Raw genomic sequence first — 20,903 nt, 5'->3', positions numbered from 1 at the left:
CTGAAAACTGGATTTCTAAGTTTGGATCTAAGATGAGGGAAATCACAAAAGAACATAGAGATAGACATATGGCAGTGGTGAGTCTCATTCCCAAGACACTTATAGCATTATATTTAATTCTTGCTATTTACTAACAATCAGAAAAAGAAAGGTTTTCATCAGTACAGCACACAACTACCTAACTGTTCATATGACATTCTGATAGCAATAACCCTGTAGCTACTTTGCTACTGTTGTTGAATGTCATCAAGTCAATTCTGACTTATATAGACCTCATGTGTCAGAGTAGAACTGCCCATAGAGATGCAATTTTTATAAGAGCAAAATGTCAGGTCTTTAATGGAGCTTTTAGTAGGTTGGAACTGCCAACCTTCAGGTTAGCAGACAAGTAAGTACTTAACCGTTTCACCAGAAAGGCTCCTGGTAACCATTCATGGAGTTTCTAAGTTTGAACCAAAACACGTGTTAAAGTGAGAAAAACTAATCTGGTAATTCTTAAACTTTCATTGGAAGAATTACCTGGGCAAGTTTGCAAAACTACATCCCAGAGCGCTTGCTTCGGAAAATCTTGGGTAGCACTTGGGAATCTTTAGCTTTAGCAAATCTTCCCCACTTACTTCTAATTAAAGATGACCAAAGACCATACTTTGAAAAACACTACTCTAAAACTTTGCTGAGAAAGAGCCTGGAGGATCTTCTTAGAGATAATGGTTCTAAGATGATCCTATTGGCCAAGGGCTTGGTGCTGACCCCCTTACTACCGTCAACCTTGATCTTGTCCCATAAACTCAGAGGCCATGTCTTTTTTTTCCATTCGTGTCCTATTGCTGGTGAAGAGTATATGAAGGTTGAGTTCTTCAGAAGACATGGTCTATGTTGGGGAAGAGTGAAAGAAATATATAACCTTCCAGAGTTAAATGTACCAAGTCATAAATGTCTTCTGCACCACAAGACAAAGTAGACAATGTCTACATCCTTCTTTGTTAAAGTCAATCGGGGCCTTGAAAACTTGTGAGTGGCCATATATGGTACAACTATAAGTCTCTCCTAGTTGAAGACCAAGAAGCCTAAGGAAAATCAACAACAGATGGAAACAACCAGTCCAAAGGGCAAAGGTTGTGAGGTGCCATTGCGTTGACTCTGACTTACAGTGACCATATATATGGACAAGAGAATGAAACACCTCCTGTGTCCGGGGCCATCCTCACAATTGTTCTTCTACTTAAACCCTTTGTTGCAGCCACGGCTTCAATCCTTCCTGCCAAGGGTCTTCCTCTAACAGACCACATGTATGCCAGCCTCCAGGAACCTAAAGCTAGAAGAATTAGTTGGCCTGCCAGTGCTGACCATTCTGTCAAAGGTCACAATAGGAAGTCCTGGCTGGAATGAAAGAAAAATGTTGGGGGTGGGGGGCAGTGTGTGGAGGGGGCGGAATCAAAATCATATAAAAGGCCAGGCTCACTGGTTTGATGGAGACTGGTAGAGTAGGCAAGACTACATTGTTATACATTCTTTAAAGCTAAAAATGAACTCACCCCTTTGGCTCACTGTTCAGCCAAACAACAAACAATGAACAGGCCTGTTACAACACCTGGGGTGGGGGTATGTATTCCTTAGATGAATCAATCACACAAGATGGAAAAGGCAGCATTTGTCTGTAAATAAAGCACAGAAGAAGAGAGGAATAGGAAAGAAGGACAAATGGAAGTGGGAAAAACAGGGAGAAAGTCGAGTGAGTGCAGTTACTTTGACAGGAGAGCAATGTCACAAAGCAAGGTGTGCATGAATCACTGCATGGAAACCAGCTTGCACTACCAACTTTCACCCAAATCACAATAAAAAAAATAAAAAACAAATGCTCTCTGCACACAAATCCTCTATCAGGAACGAAGAGGTATGCCTAGTGTCTGGGAGGCATGAAGAACAGGTACGCATCACTTAACATCCACGATACTTCTATGAAATAGGATGTTAGGTGACCTGGACATTGTGCAAATGCCAGATTCCATATAGGTGGCTCCCAGACAATCCATTGTTAAATCCCTATTATGTTGAAACCTTATAGGGGCACTTTGGACAAAGCCTAAGAGATGTATCCACGTGATGCACTGCCCTGGTCAGAGTGGTGCTGGGCTGAAGAGAGGCTACTTTGGAAGCCAGATGTAGTGGTTTCGGGGACTGACTATTGCATTGCAAATGTGCGTCCTGATTCTAGGTAGCTTCCCAGAACTGAGAGCCCAGCTATGTCGCAGCAGGCCAGCAGGAGTCACCAGGGTCAGAGGCAGGAGTGACAAGGTTACAGCAAGCGGTGCTTTGGCTGGGAGCAAACAGCTTCATGGCCAGGAGGAGGCAAGGGAGGGAGGGAGTGGGATGCACTCTAGAACCCCCTGCTCTTTGGGGGCTTTGAGTCTTTAAAGAAGAAATCATAAATCATGAGAGTTGCTTCCCCTTTAAAACAAACACACATGCAAACAAAAACGTGCTACAGGACCACTAAAGTATATGTGTCACTAGAAGTTACTGAATGGGCATCAAGTGACACATAATTGTGTTCTCTAAATCTCTAGTCTAAATTCCTTGAACCAGGGCTTCAAATCAGTTTATTCTGGTTCAACCCCCTTCTGAGAACTTGCATTTCCACCCACTGTACAGTGAATCTAAGGAGCTCTGATGGCGTGGTGGATTACCCATGAACTACTCACCTGTTTAAACCTACTAGACACGCTACTAAACCTACTAGACACGCTGCAGGACAAAAATGAAGCTATTTACTCCTGTCAAGAGTTAAAGTCTCAGAAATCCAAAGGGGCCTTTCTCCTCCGTCCTATAGGATCGCTATGAATAGGAACAGACTCAATGGCAGTGGGCATACACGGAGTTTAAGAAAACTATTGGACTGCTAGGTTTCAAACCCAGCAGCTGCTCCAAGCGAAAACTATGAGACTACCTGCTCCTCTAGAGATTTACAGTCTCAGAGACCCTTATCTCTGGGAGAGAAGTGAAAATTCTAAGGAAGGGCTCAAACCAGTTCAGATGTCAGCTTTGACCCCACCCACTAGGAGCTGAAGCAGCTTGGAGGGCTATTTCCAGGATAGACAATAGTCCTTCTTCCTGTAAGCCCTAAAACATACTTTGCCGAGGACATGGTGATAGAAAGGGAATGCTGGCTCCGGGCCATGAAGGATGCTACCGCTGGGAAGTAGCTCTATGCCCACAGCTCCTTCCTTGCTCTTTCCCATCTTTTGTTTGGACAATTGCAAGAGTTCCTGCTCTATTCTTCCAAGTTTCCTTGCTCTAGCATACTGCCAAAATGATTTTTCTTCTACTAAAGTGTTTATTATTGCTAACATCTTTGCTTCTGTCTGCTAGAATCCACGTTATCCTTTACTTGAGGTTTTAAAAAACAAGCAAAGGGTATCAATTTTAAATCAGCAGCAGAATTAACTGGAAGATAATGGGGAGTAAATATTTTGTTTCATCCATAAAGAAATGTAGAAATGATTACCAAGTTTGATTTGAAATAATAGAATACCATGTAACCAACCAGCCTTTTTACACATTAAGAAGAAGTCCATTGTAGGGGTTGGGCACACAAAATACACGTGATTCACTTTACATAATTTATAGCTTTACTCCTTCCCTTGATTCTAGAATTTGAGGTGGAGGTAGTAGATATGTTACTTTGACTAAGCCAGATATGTCCATTGGTAGTAGGGTAGAACTATTAATATGAGGAGCAGTAATTTTCATTTGGGGCAGTAAAGTTATTGTGAGACTTAAGTTGGCAGCCTCTGAGTTTTCATTTTATTATTCCATATTTTTGGGTCATTTCAGAGGTTGAAAAAAAAAGTGTTCCAGGAATACTTTCCACTTTCTTTTGGTTACAAAACAGGGCCCCTTTTTGACCAAAGGCTGGTACACATCCCCCCAAAGTATATTAAAGAGGTTAAAAAAATGGTAAGTGAAAAGCCATTAAGCTTATTCTATTTTTAAAATCTCCCCTTCCTGTTTTATTCCCCAAAGTCATGCAAAAATTCTGCTTAGATCATGTGAACAGAAGATATAAAATGGCCCTCCCCAGATGATGATTCTGAACAGCATGCTAGCAAAGAAGGTATTTATGGCTGACAGAGTCATGGGATATTTTATAATTTAAGATAATAGATTATTCATGTGGGGACAATAATATCTCTATCTTCCTTCAGAACAAAGAGATGCAAGACCATGCATGGGGTGGTGATCACAACAGATAGTTAAGTTGACCTATATGACCATACAGGTCATTCTGTGTGGCATTCTGTCGCTCCTTGGCAGGAGACAAGTGTTAACACTTCACTAACAGGAAACAGGAGTCTTGGTGGCCCAACAGCTCAGTCCTTGGTTGCTAACTGCAAAGTGGGCAGTCGAACCCATCCAGCGGCTCGGTTCCACGGGAGAAAGTCCTGGTAGTCTGCTCCAATGAGGATGAGACCCAGTGCCATGGTGTCGGTGCTGACTCCGAGAGATTCTAAGACAGAGCAGAAGTACCTCTTTGGGTTTCCAAGGCTGATCTTTATGGGAACAGAAAGCCTCATTTGTCTACTGCAGATTGACCGGTAGGGTCAAACTGCTGACTTTGCAGTTAGCAATGAATGCAACTCATAATTCAATATGCCACCAGGGCTCAGCCTAGAACACCCTATGGAGGTACTCCACTGTGTCACCTGGGATCACTGTGAATCAAAATAAGAACCCTGGACAACCAGGGACTTGACCCCTGCTTGAAAAGTGAACTGTCACAGGTATGTGGTGAGAAGTATATTTGTCTTTGTCATGGGTGGTGCCCTGTACGGCCCACACAGACCAAAGGCATTGTTTTTGCTTTGTGAAGAAAGTTGCTAACTAAAGTGGAGGGGTACTCAGAATGCTTGGTGAAGAAGGACATTACTGTCTCTGGGCTTGCTGCTTTTCCACCTCCACAGCAGTCTTTCCATCTCGCTCTTGAAGCCTCCTTTTGAAACTGTTCTTTTGCTCTATTGGCAAAGGGCATTTATGCCTTGATTTTCCCAAGACTGTCTATGCTTATACAAAATTTCCCGGACTGAATTAATGAAAGACCAAATGGATAAATATATGTTTAAATGAACATAGTTTAAAAAATATTTTTTATTTCCATATAAATATAATCATGACTCAAACCAACTGGCATTAAAACATCTCAAAGTATATGCCTCTTAATTGGTGAATTAATAGCTCATTTAAAATTGACATACAGCATAAGCCAATGTAGATGAAAATCTTTGGCAACCTTTCCACTCCGTGAGCTAACTACTTTTCTCTGTGTCACTTCATTCGCACAGCAAACCCTCTCTATGAACTCCACACAGTGGATCCCTCCCATCTAGTCCCAAACTCGTAATTTAATGGAGTCCACATGAGCATTCTCTGGGTGAGAGCCATCTCAGAATGTTTCCTCGAAGTGTTAATCTCCAAGGTGGAAGAGTCAAGCCCTGAAATCAGGAGCAGCCTTGCAACAACATTAGAGCCTTAGTTTGCAGCTTTTGAACAGGTTACTTACATCCATGGGAAGCAGTTTCCTCAGTTATAAAACAGGAAGAATAATCCTGGGAATATCACACTAATGTGAAAAGCTCTTATAAGATCCTCTTGTGAGAGGAGCAGTAAAAGGACAAAGTAATATTATTGGTACCCTGTCAACACTTAAACAATATTCCCAGGCATTAAGCAAGAGAGACTATAAATATAAATAGAATAAGTGCGTGCACTATAATCACATAATCCCAGTCAGTGTGTTCACCCAGAACTGTAGAATTCAGCTATGCATTTCCAGAAGATAAACTACTGGATGTGAAACGCCCTCACTGGTTTTATTGTATCAGGATTGCAAATCTGCTTGTAATAAGGTTGTTGTGGTTAGGTGCCCGGGAGTCCTTCCCTACTCCTGGTGACCCCATGTGTCAGCAGAGTAGGGCATTAGTAACCACAAGGTTTTCTTGGCTGTGATATTTACAAAAGCAAATGGCAAGCTCTTTCTCCTATGGGGCCACTGGGTGGGTTTGAGCTCCTATTCCCTCCTGTTAGCAGTCAAGTGCTTAACCCATTGCACCAACAGGGCTCCTTTAGCAACAGGGAAGGTAATAATTTTCTTGTATCTGTCTTATCAATTTGATTATAATTTATTAGTTTTGGGCTTTTAAAAATAAAATAAAAATAGATGTTCCAAAGTTACTTGAATAGTTCTGGGTTGTGCTCTGATTATATCTTTCAATTATTGGCCCTGTACCTAGGTTTCTGAGTCCTGGTGACATAGTGGTTACTCATCAGGCTGCTAACTACAATGCCAGCAGTTCAAAACCACCAGATAATCTGCCTGAGAAAGATGAGGCTTTCTACTCCTGTAACGAGTTACAGTTTCAGAAACCCACAGGGGCAGGTCTACCCTGTCTTGGAGGTCACTATGGGGGAATGCAGGCGATGGCAGTGAATGTTTAGTTGTAAAGGTTTGTAGTTATTTTAGCAGGATGTGGGCCCATCGTGTAAACAAAACCACATTTATTGTTCTAGAGGAGTGGTTCTCAACCTTTGGGTCGCGACACCTTTGGGAGTGGAACGACCCTTTTACAGGGGCCGCCTGACTCATAACAGGAGCAAAATTACAGTGATGAAGTAGCAACGAAAATCATTTTATGGCTGGGGTCACCACCACGAGGCAGTGTGTGAAAGGGCCGCGGCACGAGGAAGGTGGAGAAGCACTGTGCTGGAGCCCATCCCGACTCATAGCCACCCTCAGGGCCGGGTAGAACTGCTCCGGCAGGGAGCTCCATTTTCAAGATGGATTCTCTCCTTGCCTCTCCTCAGCCTCGTTTGCAACCCCAAACTTCCAAAAAACGTCAAGGAGCAGCCCCAATAGCATGGAGATTTGCTATTTCACGAACATCCCAACAACCTCACATCATTTCCGCCATCAAGAATGGGCCTCCAAACACACTGAGGGCAAACGTGGGGGCGATTCCTTAGTGGGCAAACTCAGTGATTGTTTGTGCTGTTGTTGCTTGTCTTTTCCTCAGCTCAGGCGCCTCAAAGAAGAACCTTTGTGTGTCCAGAGTGCATTCAGCCTCTGACCTAATATTCCAACTGCTTTGCGGATCAATGAAAAAATCTTATCACTTCCCAAACTCTGTCCCTGATCCTCTCTCTTTTCTGTACACTATCCTGTGCTGCACTCTGACGATTACTGCTGCCGCTGTGACTACAACCACTCACGACCACTGAGTTTGTTTCAACTTACAGCCACCCTATAGGACAGAGTAGAACTGTCCCTGTGGGTTTATGAAGCTATAAATCTCAACAAGAATAGAAAGCCTCACCGTTCTCCCGAGGAGTGACTATGGGTTAGAACTGCTGACCTTGCAGCTAACAGCCCAAAGCATACCTCACTACTTTACCAGGGCTCCTTACTGTGCTGCCCGGCTTACAAATATTCTGGATCCTGCTCCTCCAGCATTCAAATTGACTTCTCTCATCTGCATTGTTCAACTTTCCTGAGCTACAAAGCTTAAAGAAAGGCTTGCAAATCATGGCAGAACTGTTTCTTCTAGTGAAATTCTAAAACAGAATTGTCCACACGAAGCCTCTCTGGTTGAGGAATTGAGCTGTTCTTGGGTTTCTCCTTCCCTGACACCCTCATCAGCTCTCCCTGAAGGGATGCCACAGGGACTGGAAAACCTCGGACTTAGATGGCGAGAGGGAACCCCTAAATGAATTTTTATTTTCCTAAATATTTAACTCATTAGCTCCATATAAAAAGAACTACTAAATTGAAATACACCTGCCACTTCCATCTCACACACGCCAGTAGAAAACCTTGATTTTTCTCCTTTTAAATGATGGATTAATTTTAGGACGGAATCACAATATTTATGGATTTTTTTTTTTAAAAACGAGTTTTATTGCCATTGAGTTGATTCCAATTCATAGCAACCCTTAGAACAGACGAGAACTGGCCCTTGGGGTTCCGCGGGCTGTCATCTTTCCGAGGGCAGATGGTCACATCAGTTAGCAGGCGAGCACCACGAGGCTACCACGACGTCTGTATGGGGTACAGATCTATGAAATGACCATGAGCTAAAGCGTGGCAGCGAAACAGAGGGAGACCTTTGACAAGGTGGGCTGACATGTGGCTGCACAGATGCCCAACATAAGCACGATGGTGAGGATGGCGCAGGACTGGCGGCGGGGTTGATTCCGTTGTACGACAGGGCTCCCATGAATGAGGCAGGCCCAACTCAATGGCACCTCACAAAAACAACTGGCAGCGACATTTTTGTCTTTTGCGATTCCACAGACCTAACTGTTTATGCGGGGAGAGAATTGGACTTGCCCTCGCAAGCGGACCCCCTTTTCCTCCGCTCTTTATATGGCATCCTCTATTGAGAGAACACGTCCCAGAGGGCAGGGCTCTGCTAGAAGTATGTTAGTTCTCTGTACACAGCATGAAAGAACTGTCCTATACCCACACCAGGACCGGCAGCCTTTGTTTGACAGAGACAATATTCATTTCATCTGGGAAAGCTGTGATTTTCCCCCCCTTTGATGAGCAGCCCCCCACCCCCACAAACAAAGGCAGGGTTGCTCAATAGACAAGACTTGTTCCTAAGCACGCACTGTCGGTTTACTCTTAGAAGGTCCCTCAGACTGATGATCCCTTCAGGACCAATGGTGAGAGTGGCGATACCAGGAGGGTGGAGGGAGGGTGGGGTGGAAAGGGGGAACCGATTGCAAGGATCTACATATAACCTCCTCCCTAGGGGAGGACAACAGAAAAGTGGGTGAAGGGAGTGGGTAAGATATGACAAAAATAATTTATAAATTATCAAGGGTTCATGAGGGAGGGGACAGTGGAGAGGGAGGGGAAAAAATGAGGACCTGCTACCAACGGCTCAAGCAGAAAGCAAATGTTTTGAGGATGATGATGGCAACAAATGTACAGATGAGCTTGACGCAATGGATGCATGTGTGGATTGTGGTAAGAGTTGTACAAGCCCCCAATAAAATGATCTAAAAAAACAAGTCCCTCAGACTAGTATGTTGTATGTCCATATATACTTAAACCCATAACGACGGTCTTTAAAAAGTGCCTGCTCTCCTAACAATATGCAAATGAAAGGTCAACCATTTTCCTGAGGGTGTGCACCCTGGAAGTCAACTTTGTCCAGCGGCAACAAAGTCAGGACGCACGAGCATTGCTCCTGCCCTCCTGGATTGTATGTCTGGGAGGTGGGGACAGGAACCATGCACTGGTGTGTGTGTGTGTGTGTGTGTGTGTGTGTGTGTGTGTGTGTGTGTGTGTAAGTAATAGAGTCCTTAATAATGCAGAGAAAGAAAGACCTCTATCTAATGGGCATCCAAAGGAGTACCACAAAGGAAGAGTCACTGCCCTGAGTGTGCGTGGGGTTGAGAACTGTGACCTTAACAAGGAGGCCAGGAGGCTCCTTCAAAAACTGAGAATGAAAGAAATGAGCAAACGTTAATTACGGGGGTGGGGTGGAGTGGGGAGTGAGGAAGGAAGAGCATGAATGCAAGAGGGACCGTGGTATGTAGAAGGGCCGGAGAGAAGCCTCGTAAGAAATAACTTCATATGAGATGAAGTGAACATGTTTCTGAAGGCAAGAAAAGGTCAAGCAACCGCTAAAGGCACTTCTTCTGTTTTCAGTCCATGTGCAAACACGAGCCTTTTCCCTCAGCCCTTGTGCCCCTGGCCCGACAGCACAGCTACAGACATGTGCGAGTGGGAGGTCCCGCTGATTGACAAGGAGTCACTGGTGACTCACAGTCAGTCATTCCTGACAAGCCCAGGTTATTATTGAATGTAGTGGAGCAGTGAATGCAATAGTTAGACACTGAGGGAGAGCCTGAGAAAGCCGGCGAGGCAGTGGAGGGGAAAGCCACCTCCACAGCACAGGAAGTCTTCCCTCTTTGCTGAGCGTCATCCATCATGCTGGGGAAACGGCAGGAACGTAACCTACTACTTCTTAATAGGCTTCTGCACAGAGAGGAGCTTTGAAGCAGCAGCTGCCCACAGTAAATTTCACTGACCCTTAGAGCCTTTCTCCAAGTTTTCCAACTGTTTTGTCTCCTGAGCTGCAGCTCAGTGTTAGGTCCAAGTTGCAGCACCTGACAAAACTTAGGAACCTCCGCCGTATGAGAATGGAAAGTGTTCGGTGATGTTGTCTTTTCTGTGCGACCCCAACAGTGAGACATGATGCCATTCCATCTGGCCATAAAGTGTGTTCTTTCCCAGAGAGAAGCAGCCCAGTAAGGGATTTTCTTTTAGGGTCTAGTTTTTTACGAGATGCAAATCAAGTGAAATACTCAAGATAATGGTGCCACGTCTTCCCAATCAAGCCAAATTAGTAAGTCTAACAAGACAAAAGGCACGTAGAATTCATCTGCTCTTTTAAATGTGAAGTTACAGCAATATAAAAATCAAAGGGTGATTTGTGATATCACAAATAAAGTAGTGTGGGAGTTCAGAAAGCATATCTGAAAATTCAGTGTTTTTATATCAAGTCCATTTAAATTTGGGGGGGATGGACTCATCATACTCATATACAAAACAGGCAAAGGTTAAATAAATAAGTATATGGCCTCTATGCTGATGTTTGATCCTCCAGATCCCCTGCTAAACTGATCTTGAGTGCAAAACTGCTTTCCCCGGAGGGAGAAGGGATTTGTTTAACTCTCGCGATCCTTACAGCCAGGCTCATTCTGTGGACTGTTCAAGATCTTTGTGAAATGAGAGGTTGAGGAGAGAGTTCAGTCTGTGATCGCTGAAGACAGTGAATCGCCGTGACTCTTGGGAGCCTGCAGTAACCCTCTGGCTTTTTAAATTCTGATCATCTGAGCTGACTATAAAGGCCCAAGTAACTCATAGGTACTCATACTTTAATCCTTCCACCCCCAAAAGGGGAGAGAGAAAGAGACCCAAGCGGGAGAGTTTGGGTGGTACAAGTTTTGAGACATATGCTCAGTGCTGAAATGCCTCTCACCTGCCCTTGACATCAAGGCAAGGAAAGAGAAGAAAGCGGGACAAGGTTTCAAATTCCATCATCTCTGGCATCTTAAGCAAAGACCCAAATATATTTCTCTAAAGTTGTCACAGTGAACATTTATCATAGGCCATGTGTTTGACACACAAACTCTCCTGGAGGTCAGGAACTGAGATGGTCAGGATGCTGGTTCCACATGTGTTTGCTGATAGAATCAGGAAGAGAGGAATGAGACGAACAGCACAATGCAGCAACATGCACAAAAATTATTGCGTCAGCTTCTTGAGAAGGCATGTGTGTACCTTCAGGCCAACTTCAAAGTAAAGGAAATCCATAATTAATTTTATATTTTAATTACTAGTATAATAAACTCAACTAATTACAAACTAATATGTAACAATAACTATCAGAGAATTAATCCAATAATTACCACAATGACTGAAAAACAGCATTATTAATTAGCACTCTGTGTTCACAGGCTGAGTCAAAAGTGAGCTAACAAAACAATTAATGTCAAAGAAAACAAACAATAAAAGGAAGCCAACCAAGTGCACACAGATCCTATACACTAACCTTCATTTCTAAAAATTCACGACGCTTCCTTTTAGTAATGCATCAGTGGAGGTATATTAAAAATTTTATCCAAATTCTCAAATATTATCAATTGCATAGGATTCAACTTAATATTTTCATGTCAGTTTTCTTGTGTTAACATCAAAGTAGCAAATTATCATAGGTTAGGAATATTACTGAGATTCATTCTTCTAAGAGAACTCAAAAGAAATTTTGTCAACATTTCCATCCCCTTTACATTTATACAGTCTATATTTATATAATCATTTATGTTTTCAGCATTCACACACCGAATATGCTCAGACAGCCCCTACCCATAGAGACTTAAATACTTCTTAGCAGATGAGATCAATATGTAACCCAAACTCTTACAGGTTGGTAAAGTTGAGATAAACAGGTAAACTCACCAGGTGACACTGCGTGAAAGGAGCCCTCAGCGTTCCCTCATTAAAGCCACAGGTAGCAATGTAGGCTTCGGAGGGAGTCCATCCAGTCTACCTTCTTCCTCAAACTAAAGCCAGAGTTGGGAAAAGGAGGTCTTGGGTCTGGAGATAGCACAAAAGTAAAGAAACATTGCTTGCAAGGATGTGTTAGAAAGAGGAAACATAAACGTAGCGATCAGCGATGGATTTGTTTTTACTTGCATATATGTATATGTGTGTGTACATATCTGTTCTTAGTTGCTGAGATGACTCCAATCCTTGCTGATGCTGTGTGTGCAGTGCAGAACTGCTCCCTAGGGTTTTTAAGGCTGCGAACTTTTGGAAGCATATCGCTGGATTTGTCTTCCAAAGCACCTCTTGGTAGGTTCCAACCGACAATCTTTTAGTTAGTAGTCTAGTGCTTAACCATTTGCATCTCCTGGGGGCATCACATATACTTGTGTATATTTCAATATATGCATATTTATTGAGCCATGGTGGTGGTGTGGTATAAGCGCTGGTCTGCAAAGCTCAAGGTGCGCAGTGTGAACCCACCAGTCACTCCATGGGAGTGAGTGAGACTATGGGAGTGAGTCTCAGAAACCCTGGGAAGGGTCGCTAAGATGGAATTGGCTGCATAGCAGGAGTTTGGTTTGGGGGAGTTTCTTTTTGAAGCATGTATAAGGCATTATATTAGGCGGAAATAGATGATGACAGGCCAGTAAAGAGAAACAGAGGATGTGAAAATTGGCCAGTTGACGGGTACGGGAGCGGCAGAGTGAGGAGAGAAGGAGGGTAAAAGATCAATTGTGGCTTCATGGAGATGTGGTGGTTGTGTGAGTCTTGAAAAATGAACAGTATCATGGCAGGTAGAGATTGGGGAGGTAGGATAAGAGAATTCAAAGCAAAAGGAACATGGCAAAAAGCAGTAAGGACAGAGAAAGTTCAGAGAGCTCCCCAAAATGTCTGGAGTATAGGGAATGTAAATAACTGATGTGGAGAAGAGGTTGGGAGAATAATTTGAGACTGGACTGTGGAAGATCTTAATCATTGAGTAAGTAATGAAATTGATTCTGTATTCAATAGAGAGGCGGTGAAGGATTTAGGGAAGAAATAAACCACCATTAGAGAGAGTCACATTTTAGGAGGAAAAACGTGACAGCTGTGTGCAAGAAGGATTGGAATGGGAAGGGGTAAGGACTGGTGGGGGTGGTACAGGTGGAGGGAGTGCTGAGACTGGCAGGGAGATCAGTCATAAGTCCCTAACAAAGTGGCGAGGGACTGAACGAGTGTAATGGTATGCACATTAGGCCTGAGCAGACACGGGAAACCCAGCCTAGACAGTAATGCAAGAGGCTGTGCTGAGCAGGTAGAAGTGGAGTAGAGGAGAAAGAAAAAGTGAAGAAAATACCACGGTTCACAGGCTAGGATGACTGCATGCGTAGGCAGTAGCTTCATTTTCAGCAATACGAGTGTGATATGTTTATAACATTAGCGGGACACCAATATAGAGAAGTTCAGCAGGAGATCTTTGGGCCTAGGATAGATTAGAGCTAATTATGGAATCAATTTAATTTCTGCTCATAGAAAACTTCCTTGACTCAAAAAATATTATACGGGTAAATAATAAAATATTTTCTTATGATATAGAATTAAATGGATCCAATTGAATGATAATAGGAGTTCTAAAGACCACAGGAAGGAGAGTGACTAAAGAAATAAGCTAATGGGTCACAAGGAAAAGGAGAAAGGACGTTTATGAAATGAGTGAAGAATCCGGGCCTACCGAGGCCAGAAGGAGATGTAGGTAGAGAACACTATGTCTGCAAGCCAAAATTTGCAAGGACAAAGTCAAATGTAGCATTAGAAATAACAAAAGACACTGGTTAAGAATGGGTAAGGCTCTGTTTGGAATGGCTCTATTCATTTTAGTGTCTAAAGCTAGATTTAAGGTGGGGGGAGAACAACATTTTAATAAGAGGATTTGATAGACTCCACAAGAGTTAAGTGGAAGTGAAATAAAGGACACTGGGAAGGGCTCATCAGAACTATTTGTTTGAACGATGGAAGGAGATTTGTTTTTCCAGTGTTACGTAAACTAATCACCAGTATTTAAAGTTTACTGCCTGTTGGTAATCCCAACTTCTAGAATGACTGAGATGTTAACAACAGACGTGCTCCTGCATTGTTTCCACACAGGGTTGGTGATTGCCTTTTCTTGTTAGAAATATGAGTCACACTGTCTCTTAAATACCCCCTCTACGCCTCCCTTTTTCTTATTTGCTAAAAGAATTCTGAAAAGGTGACTTGCACAAAGACCTTCATTTTGATAACGCTTCTTCATTTGCGAAATTGCCTGAAACAAAGTAGGCACGTGGATTACTTCTCTTTCAAATCACTCCAGGCAGCTAGTGAACATTCAAAAAGTTAATATTTTCTGGCCCTCCGGATAATTTGCTCTGAAAATGATAAATATTGAAAAAAACTAAAAGAGCAAAACAACTGGGCCAGTTTGAAGTCTTACCATAGCGAGAATATAAACAGACATCAGTAGCTGCTGCTTGTAACACTCACAAATGAATGGAGCCTATGTGCTGGCGGCTGCTGCGTATCATGAGAAGATGCACAGGTCAGAGGGAGTGGGACGGTGGAAAAAAGAGTGAGCAGTTCGGGAATCTAACAAAGTAGGAGACTCCCTGCAGCATGTTGAAGTGTATATCCTCTTCTCTGGGGGTTTAACAATAGACTACATCTATTGTGGGGAGTTTTTGGCCAATAATCGAAAGCAGTGACTCTTTAATTGTAACCAGGTAGTCCCCCAACTCGTTGATAGGGTTCCATTCCAAGGACTCCATCAGAAGTAGATTCTAATGTAACTCAAATTCCTCTTCTTCTTAAAAAAAAATCATTATTGTCTGTGACACAAAAGTGTTTTACATGGCAAATCATAACATCAAGCACCTGCAAGTGAACATCGGAGGACAATAATATCAGCCAATTAGTACTTCAACACTCTATGCAGCACCTACTGCTAACAATAAAGTCAAAGAAAAACCTAACTCACTGCTATCTAGTCCATGCTGACTTATAGCGACCCTATCGAACCTATTGGGCACTGTCCCTGTGAGTTTTCCAAGATTGCAACTCTATATGCGTGTAGAAAGCCTCATCTTTCTCCCACGGGACCAAAGGGAAAAACAAAAACAAACAGAAGATACAGATCATCATAAGTGTCGTTTGTTAGAACTGGAAATCTCAGAAATCAGGGATGACCTCTAATCACCATGCCACTAAAAGTTACTAGTATGAACCTGAGATTATTAGGACCTAAAAACCCATAAGATGTAAGCCAAGTAAACTAAAACCATACACGGATGAGTCAAACAAAGCATCAAGGTTGGAATCTGAGGATAATTTTTAGAAGGAACAACAACAACAACAATAATACAGAGCTTGAACACATAAAATAAGAAACCAAACAGTACAATAAAAGGTCATTAAAAACTTGGACCAGAGATAAGAAGGGATAGGTAACATTTTAGCCATAATGAGCAAGCTAGGTACTCCGAATCCGTGACTACTGATGACAGTGGCGATAACTGCCTTTTTAAGACACTGAGTAGGCACCAAACCAAACTCACTGCCAGAGTCCATCCTGACTCACAGCACCCCGACGGGGCAGGATAGAACCGCCCCAGCGGGTTTCCAAGGCAGTAGCATTTACAGGAGCACAACACCGCCTCTTCTCCTGACCAGTAGCTGCAGGCTTCCAACTGCTGACCCGGTGGTTAGCAGGCCAACGCCTAGCTCACCATGCCATCGAGGCTCCTCTACCAGGGACAGGTGATCTCATTTAATCCTATGACAATTGCCCTAAAAAAGACTTTAATTATCTCCCATGTTTCAGAGGAGGAAATTCACACTTCCTGGAACTCATGATAGAATATACAAGACTAGAAGAATCTGATGACATCAAAGAAGACCTACTAGATAAAGATATTAGAGAATAAGTAAGTGTGGCAGGTGTCACCAACGGAAATTCAGAATACACCAAGGAAAACTGTAAGAAGGACGTTTTTGTTCTTCCATTAAGATATTATCATTCTATCTAGAAAACAAATATACATTTTTGTTGTTTATATAGATAAAGTTGTTCAAGGAGTGCAAATGCAAAAGAGTACATACATATCCATTTTTAAAAAATGTAAGTTTTAAGATGGCCTGGTTTAGCTGAGGACGTGCCTAGAAAAGGCTTGCTTGTTCAGCTATTTCTCAGATAATCTTGTTTCATCTATGGCATCTCTATGTCCAGTGTCTACGTCCTGAGAGTGACAGTTCTAATTGTTCTTCTATGACAATGACCAACATTTTACCCCTTACAGATGACCAATGGGAGGGAACCTGGAGACCATGGCTGGAATCACGGAGGTGACTAAGCACTAACCATAGGAGGAAGAATCAAGGTTCAAGACACCCTGCAGAAGTAGAATCACAGGAAGAAACAAACTAAAACTGAGAATTGCAGAGAAAACATTTGTAAGTGGTGCTACTGTCGGGGAGGCAAACACCCAGGTCGCCCCTTGCCAGGCATCCTCCATGTAAACCAACACCTCACACTTGGGACTTCTCGCTCCAGATCAAAAGGACAGCAGCAATGCCATCTGCTGTTTGCTTAGAAAAATGGTAAGAGCAGATGTTTCCATGTGTGGACCTGCCATCCCTTGACTACTTGGAAAATAATCATGAAACAGCACAGGAGACACATCTGCACAATGTACAGCACAGCAGAGAAGCAGGGGGCATTGGGCCATGGCATGATTGTAGGCAGGTCCTCTGGAAGTGGGGGGCTGTGGGGAGGGGCATGTTCAAGTCACATGAAAGCATGTAAATGTGAGATCACTTCTGGAAGGGCTGCCAGGAGGCCCTCTGCATGTCCACCTACGGGCCTGAGTAATTTCAGCGGACATACTCCCACCAATTCCCAACATCGTCAAAGGGCTCACTGCTACCCATTCACCTCTCACACTTCTCTCTGCTGTTACCTATGACATCATCTAATTTTGTTTAGTTCACGTCACTGGAATGAAATAATTTGCAGCTCCATCAGAACAAGCCCTGGCCTGTGTATGGGGCTTAAAAAAAAAACCAAACAAACCTAAAATCAACCCTCAAAGACAACGGGCCCGTCCAATTCAGGGTCATGGTATGGTGAGAGAGGACTTGCATCTCACCTCTCCTACAACCTGGAGCTCCAAAAAGGCCCCGCTCCCAAGGCCGGGATGACTCAAGCCAGGGTTCTCAGAAACTGCTTAGTCACTTCCCAGCCACCAGGAAAACAGTCTCATGTAGGATCTGCACCCCAGGGATGCTCCCCTTGCTTTGTGGCCACACCTGCCACCCTGTGTGACTTTATCCTTTCGCTCTGAGAGCCTGTGAGAAGGGCTAGTCACTCTGCTGGCCCCCCAGCTGGATGCAAGTCCCCGGGGGGCGGGGGGCGGGGCATTTCCCACTCGCTAATCATCACCACAGCTGCTCACAGCATTCTCTCAGCCAGAACACACATTCTCAGTAGTAAATATTATTCAGGAAATTCAGGATTTTTCAAAATGTCTTCCCTTCATGCACATAGACAACAAAAACTTTTACATGACCTGCATGTCCTCTAAAACGTGTGACACTGTAACACTTGGCTACTGTGCTTTCAATGGACTAGCATTTCTTAATTTCATTCAGTGTCTTATTCCACCTACTTCCTGATTTTGCTACCAGAGCTAATGATACATCATTGCCTAATCTGGCTTTGGCCATTTTGCTTTTGTCATTTGGTGGGAGTTGGGTGAGGGTGTAGGTGGGTAGAGCTGGCTCATTTGGATACAAAAACTGCCTTCCTCTTCCTATTGCCCCCAATGAGGCATGTGCTCCCGACTCATAGCAATGCAGAGTCCCATAATAAAGTAGGAGGGAACTTCAAGAAGTTCTGAAGAATGGAATGAAAAGATACCGGAATTTCTCCACAACCTTTCTGAATCCCTCGTCTGTACCATAGTATACGGCACTATTATGATTCCCAAAAAGAGCCTGAAAAGACTAATAATTTTCAAACCAGAAATATATTTTGTCCCCTTCAAACAGGTGATCTTGTCTGGCCAAACATTTCATTGGCATTCTCTTAGCACATCACCTTAAAAATTCTTCTTCTGGGAGAGGTCGGTTTAAGACAAGAGATAAAAGAGCAAAACACTGGGAGGCCCGACAGTGTTGAAGGCAACCAAGGCAAATACTGCTGTACCCAATGCGGAGGTAGTGAATCATTTAATGTGGGGCTTCTAGCCCAAATCTCTGAATCCACCAAATGACCTTTCCCTAAATGCGTTTGGTCAGAACTGGGGGAAGATACTGATAGGCTTGACCTGTGAGTCATTGTGAACAGGGGTCCATGGAATGCCCCGATGCTGGGTGTAAAATAAGCCCTCGGAGAAGCAGGAGGGATCTCATTACCAGCAAGAGCCAGGAGTGGAGTGTTTCCTTTGGAGGAAACACAGTGAACCTCCTAGAGCCAAAAGACAGTTATACTATCAGAGGAGCAGCAGCAGAACCAGGAGCCAGGGCATGGAATACAGTGAGGGACTTTGTAAGCCGTGGAGCAAGTAAAGATAAGTGTTTTGGGCAGGAGGCTGGCTTGCAGAGTGGGGAGCCTCTGGACACTTAACTGGGGGAGTTGAACTTGCTGACCCATGGAAGTGGAGCTGAGTGCCTTCAGGCTGAGGCTTCCTGGAGTGGGGTGTTTCTGGCCATTTAATTCAAGGAGCTGGGTCTGCTGACCCAGGAGCTTAAACAGAATACCTTTGGGTGAGGTTTATAGCAAAAATAAATGCATTTGGGCTTTTATTAATAGACTTGCTAGACCTTTGTAATATGTCCTGATAAGCAACTCAACCCTGAGCATTTCTCACTGGCATTATAACTTGTTAAATTCCTTATTAAACCCTTTAATCAGGAATTTTCTTTGTGAGTTTTGTGTAGCCATTGCAATGGATATTAGACCAGAGAGGTAAATTAGAGAACACTAGTTAACACATATAAAACCCTGTGTTTTAGTCTAAAAAGCTTGTATATGAGTGTTTTCGTTTTCTCAATACTATTATAAATTCTATATCACTGACTAAATTAATGATATTTTTATTAGAATTATCAAATATCCCATAGAGATTACTTATATTGTTTTTAAGAAGCTGATAATGCTGCCTTTAAAGTAGACCAAGTATATATATATATTTAGATAATTGGATAAATTTGGGGATTGTACTTAATTGTAAGCCCTTACCTAAGAATAACTAGTTCTCATGATGTGACCCTGCTTGATATTGGCCCTCATGAAGAGATCGGTGAAGATATGGGAGGCACAGCAAAGTGTGGTGAAGACACCAGATGGTGTGGGCCTATCAGAAAGAATAGTGTCTGGGATCTTAAAGGCTTGCCTTAAAACAAGAAGTCATCTAAGTGAGGTGTCAGATAAGTCCACATGGAAGAAATACACCTTCCAGCATGATCAAAGAATTATTAAAATTTAAATCTATGATCATAGGGGGGATTGTCTTAGAGCAGTGGTTCTCAACCTGTGGGTCACGACCCCTTTTGGGGTCAAACAACCCTTTCACAGGGATTACCTGATTCATAACAGTAGCAAAATTACACTTATGAAGTAACAACAAAAATAATTTTATGGTTGGTGGGGGGGTCACCACAACATGAGGAACTGTATTAGGAAAGTTGAGAACCACTGGTCTTAGAGTTTAAATTCTTTTTTTCTTTTTGAGTTTAAATTCGGAGCACCTTATTTGTAGAAGGCTATGGATGACAGTGGCCCAGAATCCATTTGCATGGTCCCTATGTGGATTAAGCCCCCATTGGATTCCTTCAGTCCATCCTTTGACCAAGCATGTGAATAGCCTGTCCTCAGACAGAGCACACTGGGTTAGTGTAAATATAGTTAGGTTAAAATTTAATATCTTACCAATTGTTTCCCCTTTTGGATCATTTTTAAGTTGTTCTGGTTTTTGTTATTTTCTGCTCTATTTTGTGTTGAGGGTTTTTGTGCTTTATTTTGTATTTTTTTTGTTTGTTTCATTTTCTTTATATTAAATCATGGATAGGTAAATCTATAGAGTCAGTAACTAGATGAATAGTTTGTTAGGGTTATGACAAGGGAGGTTTGGGGAAAATGGGGAACTAATAATAGTGGACACAAGAATGAAGAAAATGTTCTAAAATTGATTGTGGTGACAATTGCACAAGTCCTTTTAATATATTTAAACCACTGAATTGCATGGCATTCCAATAAAACTGTTTTAAAACAATAGTGTAATAGTGGTGATCTATGAGTAGATGCAGGCTAACCAGGCGTCGGAGGGAGAGTATACCCACGGGTGTACACAGAACTGACAGAGTCTATTTGTGTATGTGTATCTATTTTTGCTGAAAATATGTCCATGAATGTGGTGAAGCATACAAGGAGCAAAGTGATGAACACTTCTTAGACATAACAAAACTCTTTGGATGCGTTGCTGGGCCTGGGGGATATTGGCCATCATCTTCGGGAACATCAAGATCTATTGACATAATTCACAAAGACAGTGTTCTGCATCCTATTTGGGTGAGTAGCTACTGGGGTCTTAACAATTCGTGGGCAGTGAGCAGCCACCAAAGATGAACCATTGGCCTCTCCACCTCTAGAGGAAAGAATAGTGATGAAAATCAAAAGATATCTGGAAACAATTCATCCAATGGACTAGTGGACCATGTGAAGATCAGTCTCCACAGCCCTGAGGACCAGGAGAACTAGATGGTGCCAGGCTACTAC

At 42.9% G+C, this 20,903-nt stretch overlaps 1 protein-coding gene across 2 annotated transcripts in view; it reads right to left on the bottom strand.

Moving 5' to 3' along the window:
- Positions 1 to 20,903, bottom strand: part of SLC25A21 (solute carrier family 25 member 21) — a 459,237-nt gene that overhangs the window by 372,743 nt on the left and 65,591 nt on the right. Inside the window, exon 2 of one of the 2 annotated variants that reach the window (XM_045287906.1) lies at positions 12,029 to 12,166. The exons of the other annotated variant lie outside the window; for it this stretch is intronic. The gene's annotated coding sequence lies outside the window, so the exon portion shown is untranslated. The remainder of the gene's footprint in view (positions 1 to 12,028; positions 12,167 to 20,903) is intronic. 2 annotated transcript variants of the gene reach the window in all.

Source organism: Echinops telfairi, unplaced genomic scaffold (genome assembly GCF_000313985.2).
Source record: "Echinops telfairi isolate 266 unplaced genomic scaffold, ASM31398v2 ScPeMD7_18;HRSCAF=68, whole genome shotgun sequence".
NCBI lineage: Eukaryota > Metazoa > Chordata > Mammalia > Afrosoricida > Tenrecidae > Echinops > Echinops telfairi.
The sequence above is the reverse complement of the archived record's forward strand: the minus strand, read 5'-3'. Positions and strand labels throughout refer to the sequence as shown.